Below are 22,139 nucleotides of genomic sequence, written 5' to 3'. Positions count from 1 at the left end.
AATACCAATTCTGCAAATAGAGAATCATTATTTGACAATCGCAAATTGCAAAAGTCATACTCGGAAGCAGCTAGATGAATTCACAATGAGGAAGGGAGTTCACACATGCTCCATTGAGTTCACAGATTCAGAGAGGAAAGCGCACTGTGTGAGGTATCTAAATTTCTTATTATTCATTTGGAGGCATTGTGTATGTTTTTTTCAGCATGTCCTAAGAGGATAGTGAGAAAGATGAAGTTCAGTGATAATAAGTGGGTGGTGCTCACAAAAGAATGTGTGGCACATCAGGATGAGCTATTTAGAAAAACCTCTTTTCTGGTACCAGTGGCAAAAAAGACAAACCCGGGAGAGCATCTAGGACAGAACAAGTCCTGTGGAAGTGACACAATGTACAATTGAAGAAATAGAAAGTGCTGGTACAATGTGAGGTCAGGTAGCAAAGAGAAGGTGCAACAAGACTTGCAGAAGCCCGGGGAACAGGTGGCGGCTCTCCACTCAGCCACCTCTAACACCTATTGAATAAATGATAGAGTGTACCTTTCTGCCTGAAAGCATTGTTGGTCTTTCAGACATTGATATCTCTGCCCCATCCAATACATTGAAAGGTACAAATTTTTTTTTTTTGCCAACAATCCTGTTTTGTGTGCTTGTCACACTTCTTAAACATTTTCATCATGTCTAACAAAAAAATCCTGAAAAATCCATATGAATGTATGATGTTACAATGCATACATTTTCAACGCATGCCTTTACAACGCAGTTTTTACATCGCAACATCCTTTACAATGCATACATTTACATCGCATACCACTACAACAAATGTTATAAAACTACATTTACAATGCATTCCATTACATCGCATTATACCTTTACAACGCATACCATTACAACGCATACCATTACATTGCATTTAAGGTAAGCCTTGGATAGTGTAGGGGTAAAAATTGCTATTCTAACTCCAGGGTGTGCAACTGTAGGGTAAGTGTTGGATAGTGTAGAATAGTAAAAATTACAATTCTAACTCCAGGGGGTGCAACAGTAGGCTAAGTGTTGGATAGTGTGGGGGTAAAAATTACAATTCTACCTCCCGGGGGTGCAACAGTAGGGTAAGTGTTGGATAGTGTAGGGATACTATGCGTTGTAATGGTATGCATTGTAAAGACGTGATGTAATGCCTGCTTTGTAGTGCCATGCATTGTAGTAACATGCGTTGTAAAGGATGTTGCGATGTAATGACTGTGTTGTAAATGTAGTGCGATGTAATGACTGCATTGTAAAGGTTATTTCCCATCCATACTATTACTTTACTGGAGATGCAGTCCTTAGCGTAAACATAAGGTTGATGGTTTTTTAAAATAATATTTGTGTTTTCCATATTTAGTATCAAATATTATTGTCACTAAATAACTGTAGAAGAAATTTGGTGATAAGTAAGCGTTTTAGTTGATCCAAAATATTTTTTAAACTTTAGTATTCAGTAAATTTAAATACTTCTCATCTAGCTCACAGATGCACCATCAATAGGAGTTGAGGAAACATAGCATGAGTGTTAGAAATGGGTTACTGGTTGACTGGGATGTGAGCACTAGTCAAGCAGTAACCACAATCCTAGTCAGGGTAAGGCACAAGCAAATCCCAAATTAACCTATTCTCAACCCCCTGGTAGCTTGGCACAGAGTAGTCAGGCTTATCTTAGAGGCAATGGGAAAAGTATTTGCGCAACACTTCAAACAGTAAAATAGTGAAAGCACAAAAAAGATTCAACACCATGTTAGAAAAACATAGCTTAATTTAATAAATAAAACAAGACCAGAACAACTGGAGGTATGAATTTTTAAATAATAAACTGCAATATAGTGCCTAATAGCATTAAGTGCCAAATGCCACTATCTGGTTGCTCTGGACCAGGTCAAAGTCTAAATTTTAGGATGACCACAATGGAGCGTGGGACGGATACAGTCCCAGATTAGTTCCGCTGAAGGTTTACCTTCTCAAGTTTTGTGCCAAGAGTCTGGTTTGTGGGAAACAAGGTCGCCCAGGGCAAGGACAGCATCCCTGGTGGTGATTGGAGAGGTGTAACGAGCAGGACAGGTGTCATGGATTGGTAGGCTGGTACTATACTATGCATTGGTGGTTCTCCGTGGCAATCTATGCTTGCTGGGCAAAGAAACGGGCTGGGGGCAGCTCTCCCTGATTTGTGGTGCAAGCGGCATGGTTCCAGTGAGAACATGCCTGTTCGCGGTCGTGATGAGCCCAAAAGCTTGACTTCAAGAGCTCAGGAGCCACATCAAAGATCTTGGCGGTCACAAACTTGATGAACCTGGGTCCAGGAGCTGTTGGGGATCCTGTTATGTACCTGAGGCCCAGATGAGGTGGCCAGAAGACTAGCCCTTTCAGTCACTATGGGTTTATGGGTTCAAGATGGAGTAGCAGATCTAGTTCTTCTTCCCCACGCAAGTGGGCAGCAGGCAGCAGGTCAGCTCAGCAGGGCAGCAGTTCCTTCTAGAGCAACAGCCCAGCAAAGTGGCAGTTCTTGTACCAGCACAGCAGTCTTTCTTCTTGGCCGAATATCCACTGATCCAGAAGTGGTGGTGTCTGAGGTCCTTCTTTTATTCACAGTTGCGCTTTTGAAGTGGGGAGAAGTTTCTAGAGGCATGCCTATGAAGTGCACAGATGCCCTGCCTTCCCATTTCTGGCTCCAGAGTAAATACAGGAGGTATGCAGCCTTTTTTGTGGAGATAGGACACAGTCTATTCAAGTGTAAGTGAGTCTGGGCTAATCTCATCCTTCCCATCCTTCCCATCCTGCCAGAGATAGCCCATCCAGTCACACCTAAGCTCCCATTGTTTGTTGCTGTATAGGAGGAATGCACAAAGTCCAACTGTCAACTACATCCAGTTAGTGGCATTTTCAGAATTATAATTTTAAATCCGACATCATCATAATTTAGGACTTTAAATTAGGATTCCAAAGACACCAAACATGAACCACTTATCTCTTCCCATTTGCAAATTACACTTGTAAAAGTTAAAAAGGCAACTCCAATGTTATCCTATGGGAGAGATAGCCTTGCAGTAGTGAAAAACAAATGTAAGAGTTTTTCACTACCAGGACATGTAAAACTTCAAAGTACGTGCCCAACGTTTTAAATATGCTCCACCGTGCTCTGAGGCTAAAAATGCTAGTTGAATATAAGCCAATGTTTCCATGTTTTAGCAGAGAGCACAAGTACTTTAGCAGTGGTTAGCAGTGGTAAAGTATGCAGATGCCTGAGGTCAACACAAACAAATTCAGCAAAAATAGGAGGATGGGTAAGCATGTAGGAATGACATTGCAGAAAGGGCCAGGTCCAACAATGAGGAAACTCAGTAGACTCCCTCAGATATGGAAGAAGATAACACTATGACAACAACACCCACATCACTTGTGCCACCAAGACACAGTGCAGTGATTTCTTCACTGCCTGATTTTCTAGTGGAAATAGAAAACCAAACATAAGGTATGCATTCAAGCCTTTATAGTACCAGAGCTAGACAAATGTGCCAGCCCTTTCTTCAACGTTGACTAAATGCAAGCAGAAGGTGATGTTTACGCACCCTTAGGGCATCAGATGAAGGTGACAATACTACACTTATTGGTGGTTTGGAGACATCAATATTATATATGCACCATCTACAATTTAAAAACATTAAATCAGTGAAGACACAGTTAGTGGCCATGAATTAAAACATTTTTTAAATAAAAGATCATTTAGAAAGGCTAACCAACAATGTTGAGGAGGGAAGGGGCAAAAAGTTGTTTCAGAATATTTCCAAGAACTAAGACGTTATAATGAACTGATGCACAGTTCTGAAGCAGGATATCAATCACAGACGTCAGATGTGCAGATTGGATGGTGGTATTAGGTCTCTTCGCTGACTCATACATGCAAAAGCAACATAATCAGGGAGCACGATAATCATGTAAACGGAGATGGGTAGCTACGTTGGTGACATAGCACATAGGCTAGTACAAGTCACCAGAACATTGGAAAACACCAAAACATCAAACATCTCTGCAACTGGTGAATTTGGTGGAGGGAAAAGAGAGGAGTTGTCAAGCTTCAATAGAATTTCAGCCTCAGAAGCAAAAAGGCTGCATCACATTTGCAGGCAAAGTGCTGCTACAGATGTCTCACAAACTCAAAATGTTGAGCACACATAAAGGGCAAGTGCATTGACAGGCAGGAAGAAACAGCAGAAACGTTGTGTTTAAATTTCAGTTTATGTTATTTAGATTTCATGAACATTTGTATTGTCAAAACTGAAATATCTGATTTAAAGTGCAGTTATTGTTGTTTAATTGACAACTTGAAAAACTACCTGAAGGAAAAGCAATAAAATACTATAGTTGAACGCATTGCTAGCTATCATTTATACATAACGTTCAATGTGATACTTACTTTAAAAGTAATTTCTGTTAATCTTAGTGAGTCTTTCTCTGCCTTCTCCTGCCCTTGGTCCATCTGGAGGGTGAAGTGTGGTATTAGCAGTTCTTCTCCATCGGAGTGAGGATCGGTTAGGATGGAAGCTATTCCCATTAATGTGGCAATATTGTGCATTAGAGCACATGTTGCTATTATTTTGAAGCTGATGTCTGGTGTATATTGTAGGGCCCCACCGCTCTTGTGAAGATATCGAATGAGACTTTTGAGAAATCCGAAAGTCCTCTCAGTTACAGTTCTTGTTCATTTATGGGCAGTTTTGTAGTGGCACTCACTTGTTGAAACAGGCTGCAGGTAGGGAAATGTGGAGCAATCCTCTGTACCTCCTGGTAATCTGGCTGCTATATCAGTAATTATATTTAACACACTGCAAACACCTTCAATGTTTTATGAATGAGCATTTTTACAATATGATAACTATACACTGATTCTCAGATTAAGGGTAGATTTGAACATGAGTATTATCAATGACATTAGGGAATTGAGCTGTCTGATAGAAAAGTTATTCCTGTGCTATAGTAGGACACTTAATGTAATCATTGATTTTATTTAGCTTGCATGCAGAAATGCCCTCAAAAAGTGTGAGACCCCAATTTGGGAAATCCCATCTGCTGCAGCTATTGTGTTTTGTTAGTTCCCAGAGCCTAAGAGGTGCAGTGAGCATAATACCTACACATGGGTGGGGACTGTCTTGCTCCTGCAAGTGCAACGCTGTAGCTGAGGTTCAACTTCAGCTATTAAATCTAATATAAGTACACTACTTACACTTTACTTGTCAAAGATTTCCTACTTTGTCTGGCAAAAAAAGAGTAACTCTAAAAATGTGCTCCTGTCTTCTCTTTCTTCTCTGCAAACCAGCCAGTAACCTCATCCTTCTCACTGTCACACACGAAGCAGCCATTGTGGAAAAGTAAAATGCCTTCTTTGGCTGTTTATATAGGTCGCACCTGGTTACCACCTATTTCAATTTGGTGGTAAATTGCACATGCAAAATTAGCATTTTGTGTCTAATCGATATTTGCGAATGCTTAGTACATTGAAATAGCAAATCTGTAATAAGAAATCACTGATAGCGAGTAACAATTTGGTGTCGCAGTTTTAGGGATTTGGTAACCATTTGAATCACTAAAATTGCAAAGAAAATGGCTGTAGTACATAACAAAAGGCCTTTTTACATTTGCAAATGGCCAGATTTAGTGGCTTGCCTGTTTTTACGAATGCAAAATGCCTTTGTACATCTGGCCTCTGGTGCCTTATTTGGAGACTGGCCAATGGGTACTCCGTCACAAACTGGCTGATATCATGTCCACTGAATTACGAGTGCCTTAGGCTATAACGTACTTTTAATATGGTAGACAAGATATCTGGTATGTTTGTGACATGGTACCCAGTTCGCCAAACTCCAAATGAGGCCCCAAATTTCCTGATATCCAGACATCTAAAACAATAGCCAAGTATTCACAGAACATTCTTTTCAGATAACCTGTGGGATGTGTAAACACTGGTATTGATTTGTCAAATTTGTGATTTTAACAACTTCTACACCAGTGTCATGTTTGTCATCATGGACTTTTGATTCAAGTTCATGAAGTATATATGTTTTGCTTTGCTTTTGACAAAGAAGTAGTCATTTGCAGTGTGTCTGTAATGCATTTGATCGATGAATTGTGTGTTGGCAAAATGATGTTTTTTTGCTTCTGAGTGAAAATCTTTATGTGACAAATGGTTTGACAGTTACGGAGGTTGATAATTCAGCTGCTATCGATCGATATCTATTCAGGCCGAAACTTAAATGGAAAATTCACTTCAACTATATCATGAAATAGCTCAAGCAAAAACAGTGATAAATATCTGCCGGTTTATGGTCAAGATGTTATTGTTATTATCATTTAGCACTTATGGCTCAGGGGTTGCAGAAAGGGTTGTCCAAACTAAATTGGATTTTACTGTTTTCAAAACGTGCAGAATTTGTATCTTTTTAGCAATGGATATTTCTGTGTACTGTTATAGATAACTGCAATTCTGTAATGCTTGTAAAACTATGAAACAAACCGTTTAAACCAAACTTTAAAAATCAATTTTTTTGCCATATCATTATTTATATGTGATGCAAATTTTAAACATAATTTAGTCTTAGTCATGTTCTTTCACTTTCCTATTCATGCTGGTTTTGATCGTCATATAAACTTTGTCATGTCCTGTCTCCTAATTAGAACTGTAATGGGTAAATTGCATTATGAGACATTGGAGCATATGTATCAAAGGATACATTTGCGATTCTCAAATAGTGATTTTTAGAGAATCACTATTTGAGAATCGCAAAACGCTATGTATGTAGGATTTGCAAATAATTTTGCGAATCGTATATATTCCTTAATTGCGAATCACAAATTACGATTCGCAATTAAGGAATACCTCACCATTCATTCCCATGGGCCTACAGGCCCATGGGAATGAATGGGAAAACATTCTCAATTTGCGATTCTCAATTAGAGAATCGCAAATTGAGAATGCAATGTCAAGGGTGCCAGGGTGTCAAAAGGACACCCTGTTGCACCCCTGAAATGTGCATGTGTGCACATGTGGCACACATATATGCCCTAACGGTATGTATGTGCGCCACATGGCACTTTGAAAAATGCAAAAAAGTGCCTTTTTCACAGAAATTGCAAATTACCAATAACTTGAAGTTGGTGGTAATTTGCGATTTCTGAATGAGAAAGCGCACAACTTGGGTGCTTTTTACATCACATTTAAGGAATTGCAATTTGCGATTGCTTAAAAGCTTTCGCAAAATAAGGAATCGCAACTTTTGCAATTCCCTATTCTGCGAGGGCCTTTTGGGATGATACATCCCAAAAGGATTTTTCCCGTTCGCAAACGGGCCAATTCTGAGAATCAGCCCGTTTGCGAACGGGAAATGGGCTTCATACATATGCCCCATTATCCCTATCAGTTATTTCCTGTTGAACAATCCACAAAATACAATAACCAAAAATAAATTAACCCCTTTTTACAAGTGCTCAGGAGGCTCATGCAACAACTGCAGTGATATTTGCATTTAGAAAAATGTTACACCTAAGGGTTCAGAATTTTCTGGATGCGATATTTCTTTCAGATTACAAATGTCCCTATTTGACTGGAGAAAAAAATGAAGATTGTGCCTCTTCCCACACCATAATCTGCATATCTCGGTATTTAAGAGCCTTTTTCTCCTTTACATTCTGTCAGGTGTAACCCAGCGAAATCTAACAGTAATTACTGTGAGTGATATATAATTGCGACACCCTTATAAAGAGGCATTTGTGCAGGAGTTATAAAATGCAAAAATCTAGTGCTCTCGATATCGAGTCCTGCGACTAATATGAATTATACAATTCATGAATTATCAAAACGGTTGCAATTGTGCTATTTATGAATTATTGATGATAATCTTGGGCTATTAGGCTTTTAAGCATTATCTCTGAAAGTACCTTAATCCATGTACATTAACATATTGAGAATTAGACTATTTATGAATTATAACCGATACTAGTTTGAGCCAGGTACACATAATAGCTGATTTTAATAGCCCCCAAACAGGCACCAAACTTTTTCTCAGAGGTCTTGCAAAAAGCAATGTAAAATAATCATAAAACTGTGCTCATTTTCAACACTTCTTTACTTTATGAGGACACTACATGCGTGGAATGCACAGTAATATGTATTGACTATTTAATATTAATGTTTCGGAAAATGAGTGGCATATTTATCAAAAAATCACGCAGGTCATCAAGTCACCTTTCTGCGCTACATGACAAGGAAAGGGCAGGAATATGTCGTATTTAACATTATACAGCACATTCCTATCTTTTTACTGCACTGGCCACACAACGTGTTGCATAGCGCCACTGCAGGATTGTTGTAAGCGGGATTGTTTTTGTGCAGGAAGGGACACCTTCCTGCACAAAAACAATCCCATGAGGCATTTTCCTCATTCAATGCAGAATGTAGCACACATAGAAAGAAGAAAAAACGAGGAGGAATAAACATATTTCTCCTTGTTATGCTTCCTCTGGGGATGTGTAGCATTTTGGCACATTCCCAGGTCCACCAGAAAGGGGAAATCTGGGAATGAGCCAAAATCCATGAGTGAATGCACGGGAACACCCACGCTCTACCTATGGAATACCTCCCTGGGGCAGAGTAAAACGCAACACAGTGATTTGCGCTGTGTTGTGTTACTCTAGATTTATCAAGCAGCTCAGGGCCACACAAGGTGGCCTTGCGTGCTTTGATCAATCTAACTTAAGAGTTGATAGGCTCTTGCATCCTTTTGTCTGGTGCAAGGACGATGCAACACTTTGATTATTCTGGCTGTGAATGTTTATATGCATGTGTGCACTTTATGATATGATACTCAATATGAGAAAATCGAGATAACATTGCTGGACGGATATGGCTAAATGAACATACTATACCGACACGTTACATAAAATAAAAACATTACATAGTTAAATGGTACTTTAAAACACAATCCAAAGAATGACTAGGATTTACTTTAGGAAGTGATTCTTCAACCTCAAATAACCTATATAATATAACAATGCTGTCACCCACAAAGCATTATCATAATCTTTTTTGCAAATGTACGTTTCAGTTCAGAATGAGAATGAGTTCAGAATGAGTTATGAATGATGGCAATCAATTGTTAACAATAATACTGCATTCACGGTTGGATTGTGCATTCCAGTATCATAGATACACATTCTGTCACAATTTCATTTTATTTTGATTATACCATTCCTATTTTTTTTATATGAGATCTTTACCTCACACCTTACACTATCTGAAATCAATACAAGTCTGGGATTCATGGGTGTAGATGGCATCCACCCACTAGTTTCCCTGGGTGAACGCCGTCCACCCTACCAAGAGGTAGGGCCCCACTAAAATATGCTCAATTCACCCCGGTGTATGTTTCAGACACCGAAACATTTTCAGCAGCACCTGCATGTTGTGTGCAGGCAGCCATTCTAATTTTAAATACCAGCTGGCCCAAAACGAAGGCCAAAGTTAGGGGCCGTTGGGCCTCCTTTTGTTAGAGTATCCTGGCTGGGAGCTATCTGGAGCCTCACACCGAAATTCAATGGAGGGAAAACAAAGGCACACAGATTATCAGTAGGCATATATGAAGCATTGTAAGATACAGTGGCACCGCAAAAGACAATAGAAAAATAATCAAGTGGCAAAAATTGTGTCATAAATTAGAACAGTACAGACTGAGGGTGGTATCCTCCCAGTGATAGGACAGTTAGATCAGGCAAAACAAAAACATAAAAGGAGGCAGTGATCATAATATAGCACACTAGAGGTAATAGGAGGGGTTAGCCCAGTAGAAATTAAGCTCAAGCAGGTATATCGGAGTCTCTAAGTACGACAAGACTTGAGTGTAATAATCATTTTGTCCTCCTGGTGTGGTAAATAATTTAATTACCGGTACTTAATTTGATGCGGAAAATTAATAAGAGTAGCTCAGTAAAATAAGAGGCAGAATCCGTGGTATTAGAGATTCGGAACGGGCTTTATTCCTATACAAAGGAACATAATTCGAATTATGGGCCTTCTATTCCATCACCACGAAAGTTCAGGAAGGAAGGGACAATACATTATTGACAGGTAATCATTTTTATAGAAGAGGCATTACAGTGAAACAGATGCAGGAGGCGTAACAGTTGATAACAGAGATAAAGATATACATGCGTAACTAAAATGGGTGTAACTAGGCGTAACTAAAGAACGTCATTAGGTATGATGTCACAAATGGGTGGTTCCATGAAAGAATTTCGCAATGTCAGCAAAAATACTTGGCAGAGATGCGCGCGCAGCAGCATGACGTGTGATTTGACGTGCAACTAGGGGGAGAATGGGACTTGACATTTAGCTCTACATGTGGAGACAAAAGTCTGGGGTTATGTCAACCTAATCCCAAATCATATCTAATATCCTATGTTTAAAGAACTGTGTTATCCAAAAAGAGAGGTCTCTTAGGATAGAATCTTATTCTATACTGACTATACTGACTGTTAGTGCGTGTACAAGCGTCTAAGTGTCTACACTAGATGCGAGGGGGTAGGAATATTCCATGGTAACAGGGCTATGAATTACTTGCATGAGGGCAGCGAGGCCTGGCCCCTTTGCACGGTAGCTGGAGGAATGTTTACCTAAACTGCTAGACAGGAATGCATCGGATGAGGGGCGGAGGAGATAATCTTGAAGGTGAAATACAGTTTTCTGACAGGCGGCGGGCTGGATCAGGCACCGTTAGCCGCGCAGGGAGTAAGACAAAGTTCATGGTCACAGATGCAGGCTCAGACTGGAGCTTTCAGAGGCAGAAGGCAGGAAAAGGCTTGGTGGCAGAATCAGGGCCTACTCGCCTGGACTGTAAAATGGGATAAATGAACCATATAAAGCCGGTGGCCTTTCATACTTAGGAATAGAATATCCGGCCCATTCATGGCGGATCTGAAAGAGGACATGTTGACGGTGGACACACATGTGTTTGCGTCTTCATAACTGGAACTGGAGGGAACATACATGTACTTATGATTTATACATGAAACCGTTGGGGTCCAAGATAGGGGACATAACCGACCATAAAAATCCATATTTCCACATTCCCTCCTTGTCCCCTACTTGCCCTTAGGAGATATCAATCTTCATCAATCCATCGATCTGTTCATATAACATCATTTGTTCTTCTTTCTTCTTCCGAGATCTCGAACGAAAACTTGGATGTGGGGTACACGAGGTGGCACATAGACCACAAATCGCTGGCCCACATTGTAGACATAAGCAGCAACTGAATAGTATGAGAAAGCCAATACCTAGGAAGGAGAGCATTCTCCATCCCCAGGCTGACAACACGCCCCAGAACCAACCGGACCAAGTCCAGGTGCCTGGACTCTGGTGTATCTGGCTTACAATCTTATGAAGGCGGGTTATGGCTTTATATACTGACGGTGAATTTTCTGGTATGAAAATGCAACAACTTGATCCGATGACCCTACAAGCTCCGCCCCTATCGGCCAGGATGACGTCAAGGACAAGACGATTTTGAAGCACAACAATCCGCATAGCAGACTGCTCTTCTGTTAAATTGCCTAAGGCGGAAATAGTTTCGTTCACTACTGCTTCAAGGGTTCTGGTTAATCTACGTATCAGCTTACTATTAGTGACTGTACCTATATAGGGGAAGAAACCTTTATTGAAATCTGTGTATTTTTCCCATGCTGTTTCAGTGTATTCGACGATTGGGAGATCTCTCTGCTGTCTATTGTGTACTAAATGAGTATTTCTATGATAATCAGGAGGAGCTAGGAAAACAGGTGGTAGAAGGAATGCTATGTAACAGGTACCATCCCAATCTAGAGGTAGGCGTATATATGCGGTCTGGCCACATATAAAGTAGGAATGACGAGAAGCTCTAAATGTAGACTTGCCTTGATCACTGAATTTTATCACAGTGGTGCATTTACTATGGCCTATGTGTATGGAGCCATTCTTTCTTATACATAGTTCCCCTTTTACTGGGAATACCGACATGGCGGGCAATATTGGTGTAGCTTCAGATTCAACGTTTAGGATCATGAGGTTAAGTGTAAAATTACCTAATCCATATACTTCATTTTCTAGATCAGTTCCTGTTCTTTTGGGAAGTACCTCCTTGTTAGGGTAGCAGACTTTAAGCAAAACTAAGTTCAGGTTTCCCCATACCCAGTTGTCTTGATAAGCTACTGAGTTTGAATCTAAGGAATTAATTAAACTAAACCATGCTCCACAGGAGCCATTGTGTGTGAACGGATATGGAAAGAGGGGCAAAACTCCCTTATAGTTCTGATAGGGAGGGAGTCGGCCACATATCCAACAATTTGTAGCATTGCTAGTCTGATGGGAATGATGTAACATACTAATAAAAGTGTTATTGCGCAGCGCAAATCTATAGGACAACTCATGCGGGGGTAATTCACTAAAAGAATGTTCGGCAGTAACATTGCAAACATGTATAGAAATAGGATAATATATGTGCAACAATATACTTGCAGCGATTATTAAAAGACATAAGAAAAACAAAATTAATAACGTCACTGTGCAATGACTACGCAGTGATTTACAGTACGCATGTTTTTTGAACTGCATCTTTCGGTTTCTTTCTCTATTCAGGTCTAGGGGATACATGTCAGAGACAAATTCGACCGATTCACCTTGGAGAGGACTTAAACAATCAAATTGTCTGACTTCTTAGACCGTAATTTTAGTTTGTATAGTTCCTTATCGCTTAGTTCAACCAAAGGAAGCTTTGAGTCAATCGGTGAAGACAAGCGAGGTGTAACGTTTACATCAGACGGTAGTCCATGAAATTTCTTGATATGACTTGAATGTATCCAACCTTTGCGACCTTCGATCTTCACGGCTGTCCTCGTGGTGAGCAGTACAAGTTGAGGCGATTTCCACCTAGGATCCAGCTGAGTCTTCCGGTCAAAATTCCGCACTAACACCAGGTCCCCGGGAACTACGTCATGGGGTTTCACCTCGGTGTTGTCGGGAAAGGCTGCAGCTACCTGTGAACGACAAGATTGTAGTGCAGACATCAAGGAAGCCAGGTAATCTGTCAGCATATTACAGTCAACATCAGTTATTTTACGAGGTATAGGCGTCCCCCACATATTTGGTGGTCTACCGAAGATCACCTCATACGGGGATAGCCCTGTTCGAGAATGTGCTACCATTCTCATGTAAAAGAGTGCAACTGGTAAGGCTACTACCCAATCGACACATTTCTGTCTACATATTTTGGACAATCTAATTTTCAGAGTTTGATTATGTCGTTCCACGAGACCTGCTGCCTCGGGGTGTCGGACACAGTGAAATCTCCATTGATAGCCTAACAAAAGTGAAACGTGTTTCATTAGTTCGGATGAGAACGGCTGGCTGTTATCTGAGTAGACAACACGTGGTAAACCGTACCGTGGGAAGAATTCTCGAACCAACTGTTTGGCAGTAGTCGGGGCAGTGTAATCTGAGACCGGGTAGGCTTCTGTCCAACGGGAAAGAGCACAAACAACTACAAGAACATATTTGAATCCTCGACATCGTTCCATCTGGATATAATCCATCTGGAGGACTTCAAAAGGGTGATCAGGAGGCTGAAATCCACCCTGTTCTACGGGAATGCTTTTACCTGGGTTAAACTGACAACAGATCATACAGGTACGAACTTTTTGTTTAGCTGCGGCTCGTAAATGTTTGTTGAACCAAATGTGTTGAATGCTGTCTAGCATAGCCTTTTCTCCTAGGTGCGCTGGACTATGTATAGTGTTAATGATGACTTGGACCATTGAGTCGGGAAGAAACCATATAGATTTTTCCTTCGTCATCCATCCTTGATTCGTTTGGATCCCTCCTAATTCAGTCCATTTCCTTATTTCATCTGGTGTAGCATGTGTCTGTATGTCAATTACGTCAAGAGCGGGATCCTTAACCGTCATGCAATGTGTTGGTGTCAGAACTATTGTCTTTGTCATGTCAGATGTGTGAGTTTTATTCTGAGCAGTCTGTTTAGCTGTTCTGTCAGCTAGGTCATTGCCTTGGGAAATGATATCAGTAACTTTCGTATGAGCTTTACATTTCATAATTGATATTGCAGTGGGTAGATGTATTGCATCTAATAAGGCATGAATGAGGGGTCCGTGCTGAATGTGGGCACCGTGAGAAGTTAAATAACCTCTCTCTCGCCACAGTACGCCGAAGTCATGTACAACTCCGAATGCATAACGTGAATCAGTGTATATGTTGACTTTCTTATTTGTGGCTTGAATACAGGCTTGTGTCAGAGCGATGAGCTCTGCTGCTTGAGCTGACAAGGTATTTATGCAATATGTTTCAATGACTTCAGTGTCTGTTGTGACTGCATACGCGGCCACTAGCTCTCCTGTACTTGTTCTCATACATGAACCATCTACATACAACGTCAGGTCTGGATCTGACAATGGGACGTCTGTCAAGTCTTGTCTGGGTTTCGTCGTGATAGTAATAACTTCAATACAATCATGTGCTAGTGGGTCTGTTCCGTTTACTGGCAAAAGTGTGGCAGGATTCAATGTACTACAACGTCTGATTTCTATGTGTGGCTGAAACAATGTCAATTCGTAACCGGTAAGTCTTGCTATAGTCAAGTGTTGTGTTTGCGTTCGGTTCACAAGAACCTCTACTGCGTGTGGTACTTGTACTGTCAATGGATGTCCTAACACTATGGCATCGCTTTGTCTGATTGCTAAAGCTGTCGCTGCCACTGATTTCAGGCACGCAGGCAGAGCCTGAGCTACGGGATCTAATGTACTAGAAAAATAAGCACATGGTTTGTGTGATCCTGCTTGTTCCTGTGTGAGTACTGACAAAGCAGTACCTTCGCGTTCTGTAACAAAGAGTGTAAACTGTTTACTGTAACATGGTGTTGCTAGGACAGGTGCTTGGCATAAAGCTTTCTTTAAGCTTTCAAAAGCTTGTGTATGTTCCTGAGTCCAAGGGAGGACAGTCGATGTGGCCGCCTCCTGTGTTGTCAACTGAATGAGTGGTTTTGCTAGAAATGCATACTGAGGGATCCACTGCCTACAATATGAAGTGAGGCCTATAAAAGCCCGTACCTCCTTTTGTGTCTTGGGTATTGGCATGTTAACAATTAACTGGATGCGATCTGACGTAAGCTGCCTTCCCTCCTTGGACAGCGAGTGCCCAAGGTAAACAACTCGCTGGACACAGAATTGCAGCTTAGAAGGGGACACCTTGTGCCCCTTTTCGGCCAAAAATTGTAAAACCGTCACTGAAGCTTTTTCACATTCAGTTTCGCTTCTAGCGGTGATCAGCAGATCATCGACATATTGAAGCAGGGCAGTGTTGACTGGCATGTGGATACTGTCAAGTTCTCTTTTCAGTGCTTGGCTATAGATGCTGGGGCTTTCTGTGAATCCTTGAGGTGCGCGTGTGAATTTAAAGCTTCGTCCATTTAAACTAAATCCGAACAAGTATTGGCTTTCCGGATCTATTGGGACGCTGAAAAAGGCATTCTTGAGATCAATTACAGTAAAGAATGTTGCTTCGGAATCAATGGCTGTCAGTAATGAAGAAATGTCTGGAACTACGGGGTATTGTGGTACAATACATTTATTTAATTCGCGCAGATCAATAACCAATCGATATACTGGCGGGGCTTTTGGATCAGTTCGTTTAAGGATCGGAATTATCGGGGAATTACATACATTGGAGTCGGTTTCCACAACCACTCCTTGGGTAATAAGCTCGTCAATGATTTGCAGTAAAGCCACTACAGCATCTGGGGGTAACTTGTATTGTCGCATACGTGGTAGTACCAATCCTGTCTTTAGTGTGACTCGATATGGTGTAATGTTCATGCAACCAACATCTGTAGGGCCTTGCGCCCATAAATGTGTGGGTAAAGTCTGCAGTCGGTGATCCATGTCTCGGGACACATAGTGCCCTTTGAAATCACGTAAAAACAATCTTACTCCTTCCGGAGAACAACATATTATAGCTCCTAGAGCTTTCAATGTTTTTATACCTAACAGGTTTTCTGGACATGATTTAGTAAGCAATAAATCTGTAGTTCGTGTCAAGGGACCAATCGTAAGTGGAAGAGGCTGTGATACCTCGTTAATGATAGGTTTTCCTGAAAAACCAAGGGAAATATTCTGTGAGCCTGAGAGGGGTGCCCCTGGAACTTCACTACGTTTTATGGTTGTTCGGCTTGCCCCTGTATCAAGTAAAAATTTTCTATCCTGGCCTAATAGTTCACTGTGTACATAAGGTCCTTCTTGATCTACAGGGACCTCGATAAGGGGTAAGCCAACTTCCCTCTCTAGGCTGTTTCATGAGTATCGTTGATAATCAGGGTAGTCATACTGTGCAGTCTGATACATCTGTCGTGTCGTTGTTGGTGTGGCAGCAATAGGCTGCGGTGGTGGAGCTGGCATAGACTGTTGCGGAGCTGGCATGGCCTGTGCATGCTGCGGGGCTCCTTGTTGGTTCTGATCCTGTCTAAGTGACCGTGGTCTTTCTTTTGTATTACCTATGGCGATATTATGTTTTAAAACTGGACAATCGTGTACATAATGACCTGGCTGTTTACAATAGTTGCATGTCCCTTTTACAGAACCTGCTGAAACACTGGACTGTGTCATACCCTTTTTATGACCGTCAGCTGGAACTGTCTGGGAAACTAGCATTTTCATTTTCGTGTCTTTCATGCGTCTTTGTTCATGTTCTTGTTCCTCTCTAATTCTATTGTGATGGTACTGTAGCATTTGTAACATTTGTGACGGAGTGTTACCTTGCCAGGTACTCTCGAATTTCAATACTCTATTCTTAACTTGGGGCAGGGCATTTTCAACTAATTTTGTCACAAACAGATGTGGATACGATTCGCTACTTGCTTTTATTCCACTATTTATACCAAAACATTTTTCGAATCGGGCATAAAAATCACTAGTGTCTTCATCTTGCTTTTGTTTACAGGCTGAGATTGCACCCCAGTCTTCCTTTTTCGTAGTTAATAAACGTGTCAGTACCTGTACTAATAAACCTGGTAGTATTTTGGTCTTTTCCCCAAGCCCTAAACCTGGACCTCGAGCTGTTTCTTCGTTTTCTAATGCTGTCCAATCTATCTTTTGGTCTCCCACCTCCCAATCCTTTTCTTTGAGTTTTTCATAAATGCCCGCAGGCATTAATACCTTTAATATTTTCATAATGTCGGGATAGGTATACTCTCCCATGAGCAACATGTCTTTAATTTCACGGTGGAAACCCGCTGGGTCTTTGTCATGACTGGGTACCACTTTCTTCATTTCTAATAGTTCCATTTTAGATATGGGTGTGTATACAAACACACGTTTAAACTGATTGTCATCACCTTTTATCGGGTGGACTTCGCGTAAGGGATTCTGTCTATCCATATAATACGTCGTTCTTTCCTTGATGGGCAGTGAGACATGTTCGGGGCATACAAAAAGAATGTACTGCTTTCTGGATTCTAGTATTTCTCTAATTAACTCAGTACCTGAACCTCTCCATTTATTCGTGAGTAATTCAGTTAATATATCAGGTAAGGGACCAGGATCGGAGTGTTGGCTTTTATATAATATAAGGAGTTGTTGAATCATGTAGATACCAGCTAAACGCTGTTCATCTGGGGTGAGGTTCAAAAACGTGTGTGCTAGTGTATCATCACTATATTTTCCGGGACTGTCAACCCAGTGAACGGCTGACCTGGCTAATTCTTGTTCGTCCATAGAATCGAGTATATGATAACCCCTTCGTTCTCGGAGTAATTTGTCAGCGGCTTGGAACGAATGTTCGGGGGACCTTATATTTATTATAGGGGTTTGGAAATTTCTGTTATTTTCTGGACGTATCGGACGTATCGGATCAGTAAAGCATCTAGTATTATTACAAGATCTTCCTCTACCTACATAGGCCATGGTTTCTAACTGTCCTGTGGACAGTTCTAATTCTTCCTCCTCCTCGTTTTGTTCGGGCTGGTCTACCGCCAATCTTTCTTCGTGTATTCGTTCTACTGCTTTGCGGATCTTTCGGCACATAGCTACTATACTTAATAGTCTATCATGTCTCCCCTCTGATATATTCCGACTCCATGTGGTAAGAATCCGCATTTCTTCCGGATTTACCCCTGGTCGGTCTTGATTTCTGATCACACAATTTATGAGGAAACGTAACAGTTCCCCCTGTATCTCCACTTTCTGGTACTCCATGGCTCTATTAATACTTTCAGAATCTCGCCCTGACTGGACAAAGTGATATATATTTTCTAAATGTGTAGTCATTCCTGGTAGCCTCCCTAAATATATTGCAGCTCGTCGGATACGTAATGATGCCAGCAGCATTTCATCCTCTTTGCCGGGCACAGGGTCATATCTACAATCTACTAGAAGTTCCTTAAGCATGTCGGGAGTTACTAGTTTGGGCGTACGTTGGTGGGCTAATTCTTGAAAGGAAAGTTTATTTACTCTGGGTGGCGTGGAAAAAATGTTTGTTGTACCTCCTGTAGCACCGCCTGGGGTGCTGGATGTGAAAGGATTCGTTGAACGTGATATAGCAACCATAGGTGTGGGTACAGCTGTAGAAACAGATGTGCTTGCCGGAACTTGTGTCGGAGTTTGTTGTTGCGGAGGTACAGACGGAGGGTCTTGGCGTTGAACCCCCTCGGCAGGCGGTCTATGTGGTGCAGTATTAGCATACTCGGGAGCTGCGTCGTCTAAATAAGAGGAAAGGAAAACATCTTCTGCGGTTCTGGGATGCCCTTTGGGATGTGATTTTATCGGAAACAACGGAGGTGGCAAGTCTTTTGGTATCTCCGGAGTAGCCTTAGGTAACCCTTCGGCCAGAAGAGGATACATACCATTCATAAGGGCATTTCTTTGTCTGTCTACTTGTTCTGCTTTTACCTTCTTCAATTAATAAATTTTCTCGGACTTTATTTGAATTCTCCTTACTCTTCTCTTCCTGTCTGAGTGCTTTTTCTGTACGTCTATACGATTCTTTACGCCATAATTCAATGGCATCTTTCTGTGATTGTCTAGCTTTCTTTTTCCATAATTCTTCCTCTACTTTCATGATGCAATCTGCATCCCAGGTCCCAGCTGCGGGCCACCTCTGACTTTCTGGTAATTCCTTGGTGTAGTCTACCCATAAATCAAGAAATAATATGGCGTCTAGGCCATGTTTATGATACATGAAGTACCCTGGAGTGTCCCTAGGAGGAATGGGAACAGCTTCTTCGAGTACCCCTTTTCTAGTTTTGATCTGTCTTAATTTCGAAAAGAGCGGCATATTGAGAACTGATCTGATACCTAATTTTGAACACGTTTAATACAACAAAACACAATAATGAATAGTCATTCACACCACAATATGCAGAACGTATTTAAAACATTTAACATTTAACATTTAATGAACAACAATGATGGCCATTTAGGGAACTAGTCACTAAGCATAATACTCGGCACTAACTAGGTAATTCTGAATTATATACTAGACATACTAGATATACTGCTAAACAGTACAGATACACTGCTGAAACAGTGCAGACCGGATTTGTGTACCCAAACCCGTCTTGACCGGCACAACCTATGTGCACGTCAGAACGCCTCCCCGGCAATGGTACTCACCGGGTAGCTCGGAACGGAAGGCCTCGGAACTGAACTGAACTGGACTTGGACCAGACTGGACTCGACTCGAAACTTCGGAACTTCGGAACCTGGTGGGCCTCTGTATACCTCGGATCTTGCTCTCTCAGCTAGGCTCTGGTCGGGATACTTCGCACTTCTCACCGCCTCGTCTGGGTGTTGATCGCAGCCTCAGTTACCCCCGCTCGGCAGGAGGGAGATACAGGAAATCCTGTGGGTACGCGTTGTTGTCCGTCCAGCTGTGGCAGGAGACCGGGCCTGCAACGCACCTCCGGCGCGTGAGATGAGAAAGTGTCCCTGTTCGGGCGCCATATATGTGGTAAATAATTTAATTACCGGTACATAATTTGATGCGGAAAATTAATAAGAATAGCTCAGTAAAATAAGAGGCAGAATCCGTGGTATTAGAGATTCGGAACGGGCTTTATTCCTATACAAAGGAACATAATTCGAATTATGGGCCTTCTATTCCATCACCACGAAAGTTCAGGAAGGAAGGGACAATACATTATTGACAGGTAATCATTTTTATAGAAGAGGCATTACAGTGAAACAGATGCAGGAGGCGTAACAGTTGATAACAGAGATAAAGATATACATGCGTAACTAAAATGGGTGTAACTAGGCGTAACTAAAGAACGTCATTAGGTATGATGTCACAAATGGGTGGTTCCATGAAAGAATTTCGCAATGTCAGCAAAAATACTTGGCAGAGATGCGCGCGCAGCAGCATGACGTGTGATTTGACGTGCAACTAGGGGGAGAATGGGACTTGACATTTAGCTCTACATGTGGAGACAAAAGTCTGGGGTTATGTCAACCTAATCCCAAATCATATCTAATATCCTATGTTTAAAGAACTGTGTTATCCAAAAAGAGAGGTCTCTTAGGATAGAATCTTATTCTATACTGACTATACTGACTGTTAGTGCGTGTACAAGCGTCTAAGTGTCTACACTAGATGCGAGGGGGTAGGAATATTCCATGGTAACAGGGCTATGAATTACTTGCATGAGGGCAGCGAGGCCTGGCCCCTTTGCACGGTAGCTGGAGGAATGTTTACCTAAACTGCTAGACAGGAATGCATCGGATGAGGGGCGGAGGAGATAATCTTGAAGGTGAAATACAGTTTTCTGGCAGGCGGCGGGCTGGATCAGGCACCGTTAGCCGCGCAGGGAGTAAGACAAAGTTCATGGTCACAGATGCAGGCTCAGACTGGAGCTTTCAGAGGCAGAAGGCAGGAAAAGGCTTGGTGGCAGAATCAGGGCCTACTCGCCTGGACTGTAAAATGGGATAAATGAACCATATAAAGCCGGTGGCCTTTCATACTTAGGAATAGAATATCCGGCCCATTCATGGCGGATCTGAAAGAGGACATGTTGACGGTGGACGCACATGTGTTTGCGTCTTCATAACTGGAACTGGAGGGAACATACATGTACTTGTGATTTATACATGAAACCGTTGGGGTCCAAGATAGGGGACATAACCGACCATAAAAATCCATATTTCCACACTGGATCGAACTGCTCCACCGGTGCCCAAGGAAAGAATTTAGGCATTATTATAATTTGGTTCACCGTAATTATAAACCAGATCTGTGTATATATTGCTGACTCTGTATTATGAACATTTTACATTGAATATGAATTTTAGTGGCTATGAGATTATGTTTTACTTTTATAAAGGAAATTGCTCATTTAGATTGGGACAGATCTAGGCACTTGGCACTTTAATAAGGTATGTTGCGTAGATTACCTGAATAATGGAATATTGCTGATATTACTGCTAATTAAGTACCTGAAGATTTTAGTGTATCATGTTGATTGTTATGCTTATTTTATGTCTAATTGTTATTGTTTTAATCAACCATACAATAAAATGCTACAACTCCTTCTACCACTAGAGGATTCAACAGGCAGCATCCCCAATAATGGTGGGGTCCACGTACTTACATCCCAATGGTTCCATCATCAGCTTAGCCTACACTGGGTTACAATCCAAAACATCCCCAGAACTGGCCGGTAGGTGTCCTGCTCTGACACTCACGAGGGTCATGTTTGTGATGTATAAAACTCTTCAAACAAACCAAAAACAAAACTTCACAGGTACTTAAGAGAGGCATGCTTTCGACTTTGTTCAGTACCTGTATATAAGACATATGCATCCAATGTAAAAATATCAGATGTGTTGGCCTGTCTCAGTATTTACACAAATAGCAAATTAAAAAACACTTTTTGTGTTTTTTTTCCTGTATAGCATTATTTTTCCCAATGCAGGGTGTCAGAGCACTTTTACATTACACCTACACATTACACATTGACAATACATTATGTGTGTGTAAATCAATGTACAGGATGTGTTACAAAAGACAGTGAGGGTTACAAGGTGTAGGAGTCACA

The sequence above is a fragment of the Triturus cristatus genome, chromosome 4_1 (assembly GCF_964204655.1).
Source record: "Triturus cristatus chromosome 4_1, aTriCri1.1, whole genome shotgun sequence".
NCBI classification, from domain to species: Eukaryota; Metazoa; Chordata; class Amphibia; order Caudata; family Salamandridae; genus Triturus; species Triturus cristatus.
This window is presented reverse-complemented; position numbering follows the sequence as displayed.